We start from the raw sequence: 15,625 nt of genomic DNA on the forward strand, positions 1-15,625 counted from the left end.
TAACAAAATAGATGTTAAATTAATTCATATACCATACACCGACCCTAAAATAAATGAGCATCAACCACATAGAAAATCCCAGAGGACTGCCCACATATGAAAGCTAATTGACAGCATGTAAATAAAGGAACTAGAGAGCCAAAGGGCCCCTGGGTGGCTCAGTCGGTTAAATGCGACTTCAGCTCATGTCATGATCTCACGGTTCATGGGTTCAAGTCCCGTGTCAGGCTCTGTGCTGACAGCTCAGAGCCAGGAGGCTGCCTCAGATTCTGCATCTCCCTCTCTGCCCCTCCCTGCTCACACTGTCTCTCTCTAAAAAATAAATAAACATTTAAAAAAAGTTTTTAGGGGGGGCTGGGTGGCTCAGTGCTTAACAAAGCATCTGACTTTGGCTCATGTCAAGATCTCACAGTTCATGAGTTCAAGTCCTGCATTGGGTTCTGTGCTGACAGCTCAGAGCCTGGACACTGTTTCAGATTCTGTGTCTCCCTCTCTCTCTGCCCCTCCTCCACTTGTACTCTGTCTCTCTCTCTCAAAAAAAAATAAACATTAAAAATTTTTTTTAATTTTTTTAAGTATTTCAAAGGAACTAGAGAGCCTTTCTGGACTGCTTTCAGTTATTTGGCAAATGGACAGGCTTAATTTAGCTTCAAATTAGTACTGCAAACCTGAATTCTACACCAAGGCATATACTAAAGGATGATTTACTAATACATCATACTGTAGAAGGACTTGGCCAAAGGTGAATAACTTTTGGACCAGTTGTGTCAGTAATACCTGCTATTATTGTTGAAAAAAAAAAAATAGCAGGCTCCTTACAAAAGAAATGCTGAAGTGGTTTCAGTATGTTAGAGCTAAAGTAAAAGTAAAGTGCTAAGTTAATGCACAAGAGTATGTGAGCACCCTGCTTCTCCTTATCTGCCTTGCCCATCAGGCCTTCAGGATTTGAAGGAAATTGTGAATTTCATCCACTTCTTTTTACTTATAAAAAGATACTATTGGTATTTTAAAATCTTGTTTCTTAAAATGTAACCTTCTTCGGCAAAATCAGAATCACTTGGGGTCTTATTATTAGCAGACAGTGTGGCTCTCCAGACCCATAGAAGGCGATTCCCTAGGGATAGGACCCAGTAATCTGCTTTCGTAATAAGTTCTCAAGATTCTTATGTATAATAAAACTTCAGGAACATTGTTTTTAGAAGGTGACCAAGAACTCATACCCAAAATACTTACTTTTTATTACAGGGTCGTTTGGTTTTTGTCCCAGATGGACCAAAGAATTGGAGACCCGAGACCAGAATGGAGAGAGAGAATTTACCGAATAGAAAAGTATAGAACACTTCCAAGAGAGAAAGCAGGCCACTGCCAGGGCAAGAGTGGCAATGATACCCAGAAGTTCTAGCTGCGTCCTTTTAAGCTTGCTTTCTATGCATGCAAATTTAGATTTGATTGACATTTATGATTGACAGCTGGTGATTATAACCCTTTGGCTCCTGCGCATGCGCCTACGTGATGCATTCTGTTACAATTGTATGTATTTATGTATGGTATATTTACGAGTTTTCAATGAGCTTTTGCTGTGACCTTAAAGGCAACTTGCACCTTTTGTGCACATGCTCAACTCTTCCAAGTCCCCTTGTGGCTTTTATGCCAGAGCCTTTCTATGGCTAGGCCTTTCTTGTTCTGTTAGCCCTTAGAGGTGGCTCTGAACGTGTGACTGTTAACCCTGGGTGGGGTGGGGCAGGGGGCTGGGTCCGGGGGGGGGGGGGCGGGGGCTCTGAGGGTGTAGCCAGCTTCTGCTTTATCCCTCCTCCCTCATGACTAATTAACTGCCTAACATTCCCCCTTCAAGTGATTGGACGCCAAATCCAGACCGCTCTGGCTTCTTCAAGGTGTTAGGGGGCGTTGTGAAGATTCTGGGAGTCCATCATTTGATGACTATCAAGGAGGGTGGCGGTTGCCAGTATCCGTTCAAGGGACTTCCAAAAGGGAAAAAGTTGTAGGTATCTAAAGGTTGATATCCTTCGCTGAGGATCAATTGGAAATTGATGGCCTGTACCCAGGAGAAGCCAAAGGATACCAACATATTGATTAGTTGTAGTCCAAGAAGTACCATTAAAAGAGTCCCTAGAACAAGGGGAATAAAGGGAGTAAGGGTGTAATTGTAAGTAGTTACAAACAGATTACCCAGGAAGATTGGTGTTACCTGGTATTAAAATTTTTTAAGACACAGAGGGAAGTGAAGGGTTTGTAGGAGAAATGATTCCATAGTGGGGGAAGGAGACAACCGAGTTGTAAGAAAGGAAAAAAATGGCTATAGCAAGCCTTATTCTTAATGGAATGTTTCAGAAAAAGATGGGAGACCTATCTGTAATGAGGGATATTTCTGAAGAGTAACTTTAGGCTTTTGAGGGGTACACAGGAGTAGGCATCTGTGATGTCTGCTGGGGTTGATTCCAGGGTTTGACTCTGGAGTGATGGATCCAGCCAGGGATATCTGGTACCTAGATGGCTGTAGAAGGAGACAAAAGAATCAGGAAAGGCACTTTCCAAGTCCGTTCTAGTTAGGACTTAGGGGAGCTGTCTTTCCAGACTTTGATTAGAACCTGGTCATCAGGTTCACATAGACAAGGTGACTCCTGTTTGGTAGTGGAAACCGTTAGGCCGTATTTCTTTAAAGCCCGTTGAAATTTGGATAGAGAGATAATGTGAGTTTGTATTCTTAGAGTCTCTAAATCTAGCAAGAAGTCTGTAGTTAGGAGGGGTCACCCATGGGGGACCGTGAAAGGATTTAAACCCAGGGCTTCCTTAGGAGCAGCATAACTATGGAGAAGGGCAATTGGCAAGGCTTTTTTCCAATTTAATGATGTTTCTTATGTGAGTTTTTTAAGTACCTTTTAGGTATCAGTTGGCCCTTTCCACCTTCCTGGAGGACTGTGGCCTCCAAGCACAATGGAGGTGGTATTTGACATCCAGTGCTTAGGGGACAGTTTGAACTCTAGTGGCCACAAAGGGTGGGGGGTGGGGGGGTCCATTGTCAGTCTGAAGTGAGTTTGGAAGGCCAAATTGGGAGATGACTTCATATAGAAGTTTGTTGACTATTGCAATTGCCCTTTCAGTCCCTGTGGGGTATGCCTCTATCCATCCTGTAAGGGTGTCAACAAGCTCAAGGAGGTATTTGTATCCTCCTCAGGGTGTCCTCTGAGTAAAATCCATCTGCCAGTCTTTCCCAGGGTAGGATCCATGCCTCGGTATTGGTTGGATTAATTGAGGCCAACAGATGCCCTGGGGGTTGATATATGTGCAGGTGGGGCAAGAGAGGGTTATTTGTTGAACCACTTGAGAAAGCCTTTTACTTTTGAATGTTCTGGAAATGAGAGTTTGTAAGGCATCTCATCCTAAATGAGTGGAGTTATAAAGGGCCTTGCCTAGTTTCCAGAGAAGATTTTAAGGAATGGCCAACTCTTGAGTAGGGGAGCAAATGAGCAAATTGCCCACATATTGGAGGATAGTCCCCCCCCCCTCAATTAGTAAGTTTTGCAAATCCTTAGAGAGTGCTTGGCCAAACAGATGGAGGTTATTCTGAATCCCTGTGGGAGTAGTGTCCAGGTAAGCTGTTGGGAACTGTCAAATATAAACAGAACACAAACAGAAATTGGGATTGTTGAGCCAATGGAATGCAGAAGAAAGTATCTTCAAGGTCCAGGACCATAAAGCAGAGGCTCTTTGGAGATATGGTACTCAGTATGACATATGGATTCAGTACAATTGGGTGTAGAGGTATAACAGCCTCATTAACAGCTCATTGGTCTTGTACTAGGTGATAGCTGTTGTCCTTTTTCTTAACTGCTGGGATGGGAGTGCTGTAGAGTGGAGTTGTGGGAACAAGAAGCCCATGTTTTAAAACTTGGTGATTATGGGCTATAGTCCCTGTCTAGCTTCAGGTCTGAGAGGGTATTTTTGTGAAGGTAGTAATAGGGGTCCTTAAGTTGAATTATAATGGGTGTGGTTTATTGCCCTTCCAAGGATTTCCTGATCCCAGACACCTGGGATGACTAGGGAATCCCAGTCTTTTAGTACTTTTGTGGATAGATAGGGGTGGGGGAGGGATGCTCCATAGGATAGCAGGAAAAGAAATATTAACAGCAATAGTTTTGTTTTGAACACAGTTGTACATAGGGAGCACATTAACTCAAATGTCATCAGGAAGGCTGTTACTAAAGTCTATCACATGACTAAGGGCTCTCATACAAAGTGAAAATCACGGGAAAGAGTGGGAACTTATCTTTCAGGTAAGGTACTCCTGGTCAAGATTCTAAGATAAGGGCGAAAGTCCTACCTGTCCAGCCACCAAGCAGTTCCTGAACAGCTGCCACAACCACAACTGCTAGGTCAATTCGCCAAACTTCCTTAGATTCATCCAGTAGGGAGGCAATGAGACCAAATGGATCTGTACAGTTTAGTACACGTGGCACAGAAGACTGCATGAACTCCATGTTCACTTTGGTTGCTCTTGCACCCCAAATTCCATGGCAGCCATGCAGAGATAGGCCCAGGTAGACACTGCACACGCAATGGGTTTGTGTCATAGTAAGGAGATTTGAGCTTAGAAAAACCCCCGTCTATTCAAGGAACTACTGATAAACCTGTCCATCCATCCCTGCAAAGAGAGACATTATCTTTATTATTCTGATCAGGAAACAAATCTGCCTACTGACTCAGAGGGAGATATTATCCTTATCACCCTGGACTATCTCCAGGGAGGGTGGGAAATGAGCTTCATTATCCTGGAGAATAAGCAAACCTGCTCCCTGCCTGGAGCAACTTTGCAAATATCCTTGAACAAAGTTGTCAGTGCTCTTTGCTCTGAAAGCCATCCAGAAGTGCCAGAATTATCTCTCAACACTACCTTTTAATATGTCTTGCCTTGATGACTCAAATTTAGCCTGAATGTCAGAACAACTCAAGCCAGTCTTCGTCCGTTGACTTCAGAAGATAGATCTTTCTGTTTAATACTTTTTAAATTTTTTTTTTCAAACGTTTATTTATTTTTGGGACAGAGAGAGACAGAGCATGAACGGGCGAGGGGCAGAGAGAGAGGGAGACACAGAATCAGAAACAGGCTCCAGGCTCTGAGCCATCAGCCCAGAGCCTGACGCGGGGCTCGAACTCACGGACCGTGAGATCGTGACCTGGCTGAAGTCGGACGCTTAACCGACTGCGCCACCCAGGCGCCCCTCTGTTTAATACTTCACACAGTCATGAACTCAGGCTTCAAACTTTTTTAGTGGTGTATCCTAATCTCAAGCAGGTTCTTTCATACAGCTTCAATATATAAAACAGATCAAAACAGAACTGCTCCCTCCGAGGGGATGAGGTGATGCTGTCATGAGCTGGGACTTCTCCAAAGCCCCCTTGCCTTCACCTTCCCTGCATTAGATTCTGTCCCCCTCCCCCTTGGCCTCTAAACATCCTCAAAACCTCATCCTCCATATAAAAACAAACAAACAAAAAAAAACTGGTGAAAACCATCACTGTACTGTACATCACAGTGATTGATGTTTTATAATTACCAGCCCCCCCCCCTTATCAGGCAATGATAGAAGGGATCATACAGGTATGAATAAATAAAAGATAGTTCTTCCTGGCATTAGTGGAGACAGAGGAAAACTGGTATTTTTAATTAGTCACTAAGGTGTGGAGGCAAATTGCATTGTTTCTGTTAATAGGAAATATGTCTAAGGGTGGCCTTAGAGGATAGTATTCACCTCTGTACCCATTTACCTACTTACTCATTTATTTAATTCAGCAGGAATAATTTTTTTAATTTTTTTTTCAATATTTATTTTTGAGAGACAGAGAGAGACAGAGTGTGAGTAGGGAAGGGGCAGAAAGACAGGGAGACACAGAATTCAAAGCAGGCTCCAGGCTCTGAGCTGTCAGCACAGAGCCCAATGCAGGGCTTGAACCCACGAACATGAGATCCTGACCTGGGCCAAAGTTGGACGCCGAAGTGACTGAGCCACCCAGGCGCCCCTCAGCAAGAATATTAATATTGATAATCATTATTATTACACAAAAGTTAATAAGACATGATCCCAAAGAAGGGATAAATGGATGCAAGTATTACCTAAGTAAAAATATTTTATTATTTTTATAATTACAAAACTTACACACATGTGCCCTAAGAGGGTATGATGTGTTTCTATGATATTTTCTGCTAGTTGACTTTTTCTGCCTAAGATGGTCACCAAGAATATGCACAATTCTTCATGTTGGAGAAAATAGAAAGGCTTGAGGGACACTTTTTTTTTTTAATCTACCGGCTTTGAACGCACTGAATCTTATGAACTCTAAATACTCTTATTATCCTTAAATTTTCCCAGCAGCTAACCAAACTGTGCTATAGGAAGGATTATCCACATTAATAATATCCAGCTGCTTTTCTAACAAGATAAACTGATAATTATAAATAACCTAAGCAGAAAATAATTTCTTCTTAGGGAAGGGTCTAGAAGCTTGCTTTTGATTATATTCACCTATTGTCAAAAATGATAAGATCTAATAAGTTCTCTAGATATAGTATATCATTTAGCTTAATTTTCAGAACTACTTGATGAGTTAAGTACTATCCTACTACTGCAAGTAAAAAAAGGGAGGGTCAGGGGTGCTGGGTACTTGCCCAACATGCTACAGGAAGTAGGAAGCAGAATTGAAGTCTGTCCAGTTCCATTCCTGGGCTACTCAAAACTGTTCCATGCTTGATGAGCAAGAGGCCATTGCCAGCACCTCTTTACTCAATCATCCTTTGAGCACTCACCATAAAAGGAAATTCATCTGTTTCCAGCTTCTCTGAACAAGAAGCTCCTTGCATCTTTCTTTTCTCAATAATGTCAAAAGAAATATGAGAATATAAGTGAATTGAGACATGAATTTCCCTTTTTCTTATTCAAAAAGACTCTTGTGCAATAAAGAAAGCAAATAAATTGGTAGAAATTCGGAGTATTAAATCTTGACAAAACTTTGAACAGATGAAATCATTTTTGTTTTTATTAATGACAAAAACCTTTTAAGAAGTCTCTTGGAGATGAATTCTCTTTCAATTTTGAACTAAAAGAAGATAGCAAATAAATGTAACAGATACTAGAGTAGGTAATATTATTTTTAATTTTTTGCTAAGAGTCATTAAAATAATGTTGACATACCACTCAACAAAAATGCGTGTCTTTGAATCATTTTTAAAATACAGGTTTTACAGGGGTGCCTGGGTGGCTCAGTCGGTTAAGCGTCCGACTTCGGCTCAGGTCATGATCTCACGGTTAGTGAGTTGGAGCCCGGCATCGGGCTCTGTGTTGACAGCTGGGAGCCTGGAGCCTGCTTCAGATTCTGTGTCTCCCACTCTCTCTGCCCTTCCCCCACTCATACTCTGTCTCTGTATCTCTCAAAAAATAAATAAACGTTAAAAAAATAAAATACAATACAGGTTTCGCCCAGTATTTGAAAACAGAGCATGCCTAATGAGCGCTTTTGTAGGCTGAAATGGCATAAACTGAAGAAGCGATTACCATTAATTTATACGGAAATTTTTCCAAGTGTTCCCAGACACAAAAAAATAATCTCTGAGGCTTTTCTGAAACCTTGGGACACGTCTTGCTAGTAGATACACACAGTAAGTCGAGATAGAGTGTGGATGCTCACAGACAGAGTTCAGAGCTATGGTGGCTTGATGCAAAGATGCTGGGTGTCGTTCCAGGGAAAGAGCTTAGCAAGGCCACTCTCGCTGTTGGGGTTCGCGCTGCCTCTATAACCATTGACTGCAAAACAAACGCTGAAAGCAATTTTTGCTTTGCACCCTTTTTTTTGGAAAAGTGAAAATCCTCTTTAGATTTCTTTCAGTTAGCAAAAACAGGTACCAATGTAGATCTTTCGTGAAAGTGAAGCGGCATAAGGCAAACTTTAAAAAAGCAGAGGGTGGACACCTGAATAACAAATTCAGGAATGAAAATGGATTATAAAAACAATTCATAGAATAGTTTAATCCAAATGAGTATCTTGCGCTACAAAATTAATTTTTCATAGAACGTATTCAATAGTTACATTCTGCTTGAAGGCTGAAAGCTTTGGAGCGCCTGGCTGGCTCAGCCAGTGGAGCGTGAGATTCTTGTGTAGTGAGTTCGAGCCCCATGTTAGGTACAGAGATTCCTTAAAAATAAAAAAAAAATAATCTTTAAAAAAAAGACAAGAACTTTATTTACCATATTTACACAATTTAAGATTCTGCTGCAAGTATGTCTAACTAGCCAGGAATTAACATTTCTCTTTAATTCAAAAACTAAGCCTATATTTTACTTTTAAAATATAAAAATAATCAAGAAAATACCACCTGACCTACAGTCCCTTTTACTGTTGCACTAGCCACTGGGTTTCACCTCAGTGGAAAACCTTGATATGACCCTTTGTTGCATATGCTCTGTTACATAGGAAAATACTCCAACACATGTGCAGAAGGTTCAACCAAAAGTAAAATACATGATGTGAAGTCTTCACACAGCTGCCTGAAGAGTATACGGCCTCTCTCACTTGCAGTTAGACAGCAAGTCGTACCTTTTCCCCATCTGCTTTCACTAGTAATCTGTGTAAGGTTGACGGTAGGCAGTCGGAGGAAAGTTAAGAAGGGGCAATTTCTAAATAAAAATGTAGGATACCCACCTCCACGACAGACCATTTCCTAGAGAGAGGTTGCTGGCAGATGTTGAGATAAGGTATATAATCATAGGATTTCCAGTCAAGAAGCAATATAGGGAAAGAAAATTCTTCCATCCAGTTATTAAGCCTAACCTTTAACTATACCCCAACCAGAGTCAGGAACTTTGTCACATGCAGAGGGGCCCCTCCTCCTCTCTGACATTAACATGCCAGCAGAGTGCCCCTGGCTGGAAGCTGAGAGAGCTCAGAATTCTAGGCCTGGACATTTCAGGGCTGAGCACTGCAAAGTCAGCCGTCTGCTTCCAGCAATTCCTACCAAAAGTGGGAGACACTAGATCTTTTCCTGAAAACACATCAACACTGAATTCTAAAACAGGCCCAAAAGTGACCAATAAATTCCTTCAGAACCCTCTCAAACCCTCCACTGAAAAATGAATTTGAGGACTATCTCCTCTTTTTCAACCAAATCTAGGCCAATTATTATTCAATCTGAATGGGCATAAGACATAAAAGAGGAGCTAACCTGCTTTTTACCTCATTGTGAATAATCCGAAACCTCCTGAGCACGGTACGAGAACGCCTTTCCAATTGCAATAGATGTGTCCCTGATAAATGGCCTTTAACATGAGTTTCTGAATTTACTCACGGTATAGGTCCTGTTCCATGTCAACTCCAAGTTAGTGTCTAACACTTTAACATCATTTTGCTACATTTTCCTCCCTCTTCATTCCAACCTCACCTTCTCTCCCCTGACCAAGTGTGTTCAAACTTCCCAAAATAGCTGTTGAGTGGATGTGGGCCTGTGTCTAACTTCCCTAAAGCAGGACACACCTATCTCTGCATTGAGTACAGAGGCGAGTGAGTTCAAAGTGATCTCAATAAACGCATCGCCAGCCAGTCCCTCCTTTCAAGCAGCTGTTATATGGGCTTATGCTACACTTAATTTATTAGCCTAAGACAAGTTAATTGCATAGTTTCCACAAAATAGAACATGTTGTTCATAGTAACTACATGCTAATTCCTTTGAAAACGTCAGTAATTATACAGTGACTTTGCATCTCCCAACAATTGTGTGATTAACTGGTGTTACATGTTTGAAGCTATTAGCAAGCTCAGCACCGAGGCAGACAGAGTTCTGACAGGGTTTGTGCATTAAAAGGACATTTTACTATCCTAGCTTTGTTCCCCAAGAACTTTGCCTTTTTATTAACGCTAGTGGGTTTGCACACAGCCCTGCTGAGGCAGGAGGGCTCTTGCAGCACCAACAGCCTTGACATTTAAGGCAACCACACAGAAGACAATATCAATGGTTGCCCAGTAAATACACATCTATAAAAAGTTCAGTAAACACACAGGTTTAGTGACTTGAGTTTTATGTCTAAATACAGCTTGAAGATCACACTTCAGGCCGACTACTTGTGAGAAATGATTGTGGTTTTAAAGGTGTTTGAAGGTATGTGGCCTTAGGATTCTGTCTCGTAAAGCCAAGAAAGAAGTGTCATTTTTGCCTGACGTGCTGATTTGGCTTTGAACCTCACGTTTTACCGAATATTCTGCTTTGGGTTACATTTATGATGCACTCTTAATTTCTCCAATGTCTTCTGGGCTTCTCTTTCTTCTCCCAAACTCCTTTTCAACCTCTCCAGGTTTGATGAGAAAACTTTTGTCATCACATTATTTTTTTTTCCAAATATCCACTTTGGTTGGTGGCTTCAACAGAAGTGAGTCTCAGGAAAATGAAGTCACAAAGACTCCCCGTGAGTTTAAGTAAAAAAGTGTTTCCATTATAAAACTAAGGGGAAGTAAAGGAAATGCAAAAGTGTAGAAAGCAATGATTTTACAGAATATACATTTCTTACCCAACTTTAGTAAAATGCAATCAGCAGTCTGATTCAGCTACAAAACCCTTTTTCCCCGCCTCTTTTTTTCACAGCGCTTCACAGTGGATGGGAGAAATATTCTTTAGATTTCAACCCTGGTCGTTTGGGGTTGGCAGCTCTATAGCACCCTCCCGGTTTTCAGTCTAGTAACTTGGCTTCTGGTATTTAATCCAAGTGTGGAAGCGTTCAGGCCATGCCCTGGGACACTAAATCATTCTGTGCATCCAATCTCAGGTCTCTCTTGAGGAAGGCAACTCCTGCCCAGAGAGGGAGACTCCACCCTTGACCTTGCCTGTACGACATGAACCCCTCAGCCATCTCTTTCTGCCCTCTGTTTCTTGTAAAGCAAGATCATGAGCCTGCTGGCCTGACGTGCCTGAGCTTCATGAATGATCATTCTTTCTGATTCAAATATCAGTTCTTTGATGATTCATTTTCAAATGGCCCCTGGGAATGATATCTGAAGTTCTATAAACTGTGGCTTTATAAAACCAAAATTGCTTTTCAGAGGCGGATTGAATTTCCAATGATGGAAAAGTTGAGCCATTACATTTCAGCCTCCCTTGGAGTAGGGAGAGTGAAGAAATCATCTCCATGTTTCCTTGGATCCCTATATTTACCCCCAAAGCAGCAGCCTATAGCAATTTATCATTATCGATTCTATGTATTCACTAAAACTCAATGTAAAATTTGTAGTGTAAGCAGAATATATATATGAAAGCAATAGGGGAGTAAAACAATCATATGAAGAGAATAATAAAACAATCAAAATGAAGAGAAATAGTAGAACATATCAAGAACATATGTTTCTATGGTTCAAATTTCTGATTTTAATTATAGATCCACATTTGAAGTTATTTGAGGATTGGCATCCCACCAATTACTGAAAGGCCCATCATCTAATTTCTAAAAAGAAATAGTATTGGAGAAATTTTAAATCTTCTGGTCTACTTCTTTTTTTTTTTTTTTTATGGGGAGGGGTAGATGGAGAGAGGCAGAGGGGGAGAGAGGTGGGAAGAGAGAGAGGGAGAGAGAGAGAGAGACAGAGAGAGAATCCCAAGCCGACTCCATGCTTAGCACAGAGCCTGACAGCAGGGTTCAATCCCATGACCCTGGGTTCGTGACCTGACCCAAAATGAAGAGTTGGATGTTCAACCGAATGAGCCACCCAGGCACCCCACAAAGTTTATTGTTTGATAAGTAGGTTCCAGGCCAGCATGGAGTCCAATGTGAGGCTTGAACACATGACTCTGAGATGAAGACCTGAGCTGAGATCAAGAGTTGGAGACTTAACCAACTGAGCCACCCTGGCACCCCTCTTCTGCTCTGCTTCTATAGAAAACCTGTGTTATAGGCAAAAACTTTTACCTTGCTTTATCTTTTTAAATGTTATACAGTCTGATAAGTTAGTTTATTATTTCACTTAGAGTCTGGTAACAAATACTTGACATTCCATTGTATTTGTTAATATCAGTAGAACAATGATCTGAAACAAGATACTTGCAAAGAGAACAATGGCTACTGGTTTCAATATCAATAATTCCTATATTTACTAGTTTTCTTCTTATTTTAGTAAATATTAAAAGGGCACTTTAAGCTTTTGAGGGTGAAGGCAGAGTTTGCATGGTTGATAACCTATATAAATAACAAAATGAATTCATTGTCTACTATTTTACAAAGCACTGTACTAGGCACCATGTGAACTATACCGAATTTTCACTTATTGTAAGTTCTATAAAAAACAGTTATGAGTATAGCTTGTGTTTATCAAGCACTTACAAATACCAGGCTTGGCATTAAGAATTTACATGGATTATATCATTCAATCTTCATATCAACCCACATCAACATTTTATCCCCATTCCATAGAGAGGAAATCAGGTTCAGAGAAACTGGGCTACTTTCCCAACATCTCACAGTTAGCAAGGAGCAGAGCAGAGCCCCTGGAGCTTATGCACTAACAACTCTGGTGTAGATCTTCTCCCTCTTGTCAAGGGTACTTGAGTGTGAGAGGATTAATATAAGGATCAAAGGGAAAATCAAATAAATACTGCATACACCTGAGAACATGCATGTAAATTATTAAGCCAATAAAGGATTGCATGCATATTTGCAAAGTAGGAAACACAAAGTAGGTAATGTTATGTGACTGCCCTTATATTCATTTCATGGCTATTTGACACATATTGTTGTTTGGCATTTTACATGTATATGAACCCCTCCCTCAGCTAGATTCTGACCTTACCAATGAAGGACCATGTTTTCTATTTTAGGAATCTGCCATAGCACTTAGTACAATGACATTCACATAGTAAGTGCTTTACAAATATTTGTGGAAGGAAGGAAGGAAGGAATAATAGGCAATTAAGACAATTTTGCATATGGTTGTGTGGAGTGGCTATATGCAAGGGATAGCAACAGCTTAAAGTGAGATAGCAAAAGCCTGGATAAGGCAGATTAGAAAAAATGGATAGAGTCAGGAAGTGGGTTATAAAATAAGCAACCTTTATGAAACACTTACTATTTGAAGTGCTTTTGAGGTAATAAACCATTTACTCTTTACAATAACAATCCTGTGAGGTAGGTACTATCCTTATTCCCACTTTATAGATGAAACACACAAGGATAAGTAATTTAACATCACCCAGGCAGGAAGTGGTTGCATAAAGAACCCATGCAGTTTTGTTCTGCCCTTGGCCAAATAGAGGATCTGAGAGTACTTTGAGCATCCACATGGATGCTAAGACTCAAGGAGAACAATGATTCAAAGGTTACAACAAAAATTCAGGGCTGGAATGTCAGAAAGTTATATAGTATTACCTAACACTGAGAGAAAGTTGGAATGGGAAAAGCAAAAAGGGAAAATGAGCAGGCGTGCCATTTTTTTCACATTCAGCTTAAGTAATGTTCAGAACATTCCCTGGAAGCCATCTTAGGAAAGGAACCTGACCTGGAAGAAAGGGGAGGGAGCTTAACAATAAGAAGAACCACAACAACAGACCTTTGCATAGCCCTTTATATTTTGTGGGAATTGTGTTTAGTGAGGTAATTAACATACATTCTAAATTCAGTAACTGAACTCATATACAAGGTTATTTGACAAATTATTTCATTGTTCTTCACAGTTTTATAAAAGTCATTATGTTTCTTGGTTTGGAGAAGAAAAAACTGAGACAGAGTTTTAGGGACTTGCCAGTGGTTTCTCCCCTAAATAGACCCGCAAGCAGGTCAAAGCCTGATCTGGCTCACTGTCATGCAGATTTCAGTTAACAGGAAACCCAGTCTGAGCAGCCGACCCTACCTGGCAGCACAAACTAAAGCCACCCCCACTCAAACCCCATCGCTCTTTATCTCATCTTTTATTGTCTTGGGCAACACAGCATTCATCCTTCCCATGGCTTACCTCTACATTGTGTGTATTTTCTATTTGCTCCCCCTGGAATATAAACTCTATGAAAGCAGGGTCGGGGTCAGTCTCATTCTGTAATCTTTACCTATAAAATGTCCTGCAAGCAGTAGGCCTTCACTCAAGGTTTTTTGCAGAAGTGAACGAAGCCCAAATCCCCAAGCCTGTAGTCTCATCACTGGCAGAGGACACGTTGGCTGAAACCGGGCAGGACAGCGGAGCAATGCATTCCTGCGGTTTCTCCCCCTCCCACTGTTCCAGCTCTGAGATAACTGCTCATTTACAAGAGGTAATGTGGGCAGGGAATGAAAGAAAACAGGAATTAATTGGGGGACTTTATGGGAAACTCTTCCCAACAATGAAAAGTGGTTTTGGATTGAGTAATGCTGGGAAGATTGTAGGGTAACCGAGACGTACGGAGAAAGCAAACGGGATAGAAGCAGTATACCAAAAGGTCATTCGGGACTTCTCTGGTTTACACTGAGTTTACATTAATTCATTAAATAATTTATTATCAGGTCCTACCTAAAACACACACTTTATCAAAATTTTCACATTAAATATAACATCCTTAGAGTTTCTTTCCCATATCCTATATTCTTTTAGGGCTGTATTTTTTTTTAACGTGTAAAAGTCAAATGAATCTCCTTTGTGCACATATTGTTTCTGGTTTTTGTTTTGTTTTGTTTTGTTTTTCTTGCCACATCCAAAGATAAATAAGTTCTGGTTTAGGGCGCCTAGGTGGCTCAGTCAGTTAAGCATCTGACTTCAGCTCAGGTCATGATCTCACGGTTAGTGGGTTCAAACCCCACGTCAGGCTGTGCTGACAGCTAAGAGCCTGGAGCCTTCTTCGGATTCTGTGTTTCCCTCTCTCTCTGCCCCTCCCTCACTTGTGCTCTCTCTGCCTCTCTCTGTCTCTCTCTCTGTCTCTCTCTCTCTCTCAAAAGTAAATATACTTAAAAATAAAATAAAATAAAAAAATAGAGACCTAAAGAGTGAGAAGGAATCAGATGGGCAAAGGATGGAAAGAATATCTCTCCATGCAGAACAACATTCTTCCTTTCTTCTTTCCAATTTTGTGTTTTGGTAATCAGTGCACATAAAATCCCTTTATGTAGGGATTGTTGATTCCCTGGAACCTTCTTCCTCCTCCATGATTGGTTTTAGCCAATCATGGTAATGCTATGCCCCTTCACCAGTGATTGGTTTCAGGGTGGGTGTGAAACTATATTCTGGCAAGTGGATATGATAGAAGGCTTCTGTAAGAGTTTTGCTTCTTTTTAAAGCAGAAAACTAGAAAGGAGAGCTTACTGTCACTGCCCCTTCCCTCTTCTCGCCTTCAGTGTAGAAGTGATGCCTGGAGTTGTGGCAGCTATTTTAAGACTATGAAGCAACAAGCAAACATGCTATGTGTAGCTGAATAAAAAAATGCAAACAAGATGTATCCTTGATGAACTTATTGAGTCATTGGACAGCCCTGAAGTCTGCTGCCTGCCAGACTTTGTCTCATGTGAGAAAAAAAAAGCACTATTTTTAAGTAACTTTAGATTTTTCTATTATTTGCAGCTGAAAACATTCCTGATATAGCAAAGTAGTGGTGTGATCATATTTTAAAGATCTTTTCTTTTTTTTT

The 15,625-nt window shown here is 40.8% G+C and overlaps 2 long non-coding RNA genes across 2 annotated transcripts in view; one reads left to right on the forward strand and one right to left on the reverse strand.

Annotated features, from left to right (window-relative positions):
- Window positions 1–7,404: 7,404 nt before the first annotated feature.
- LOC121029128 (uncharacterized) lies at window positions 7,405–14,189 on the reverse strand. The gene is made up of 3 exons (XR_005789605.1): window positions 14,081–14,189; window positions 8,098–8,202; window positions 7,405–7,979 (listed from the first exon to the last, which is right to left on the reverse strand). It is a non-coding gene; the product is annotated as an uncharacterized LOC121029128 (long non-coding RNA).
- The window catches only part of LOC121029127 (uncharacterized), a 13,446-nt gene continuing 11,993 nt past the window's right edge, over window positions 14,173–15,625 (forward strand). Inside the window, exon 1 of the long non-coding RNA XR_005789604.1 lies at window positions 14,173–14,281. This is a non-coding gene — a long non-coding RNA (uncharacterized LOC121029127). The remainder of the gene's footprint in view (window positions 14,282–15,625) is intronic.

This window comes from Herpailurus yagouaroundi, unplaced genomic scaffold, assembly GCF_014898765.1.
Source record: "Herpailurus yagouaroundi ecotype Mexico unplaced genomic scaffold, PumYag 139, whole genome shotgun sequence".
NCBI lineage: Eukaryota > Metazoa > Chordata > Mammalia > Carnivora > Felidae > Herpailurus > Herpailurus yagouaroundi.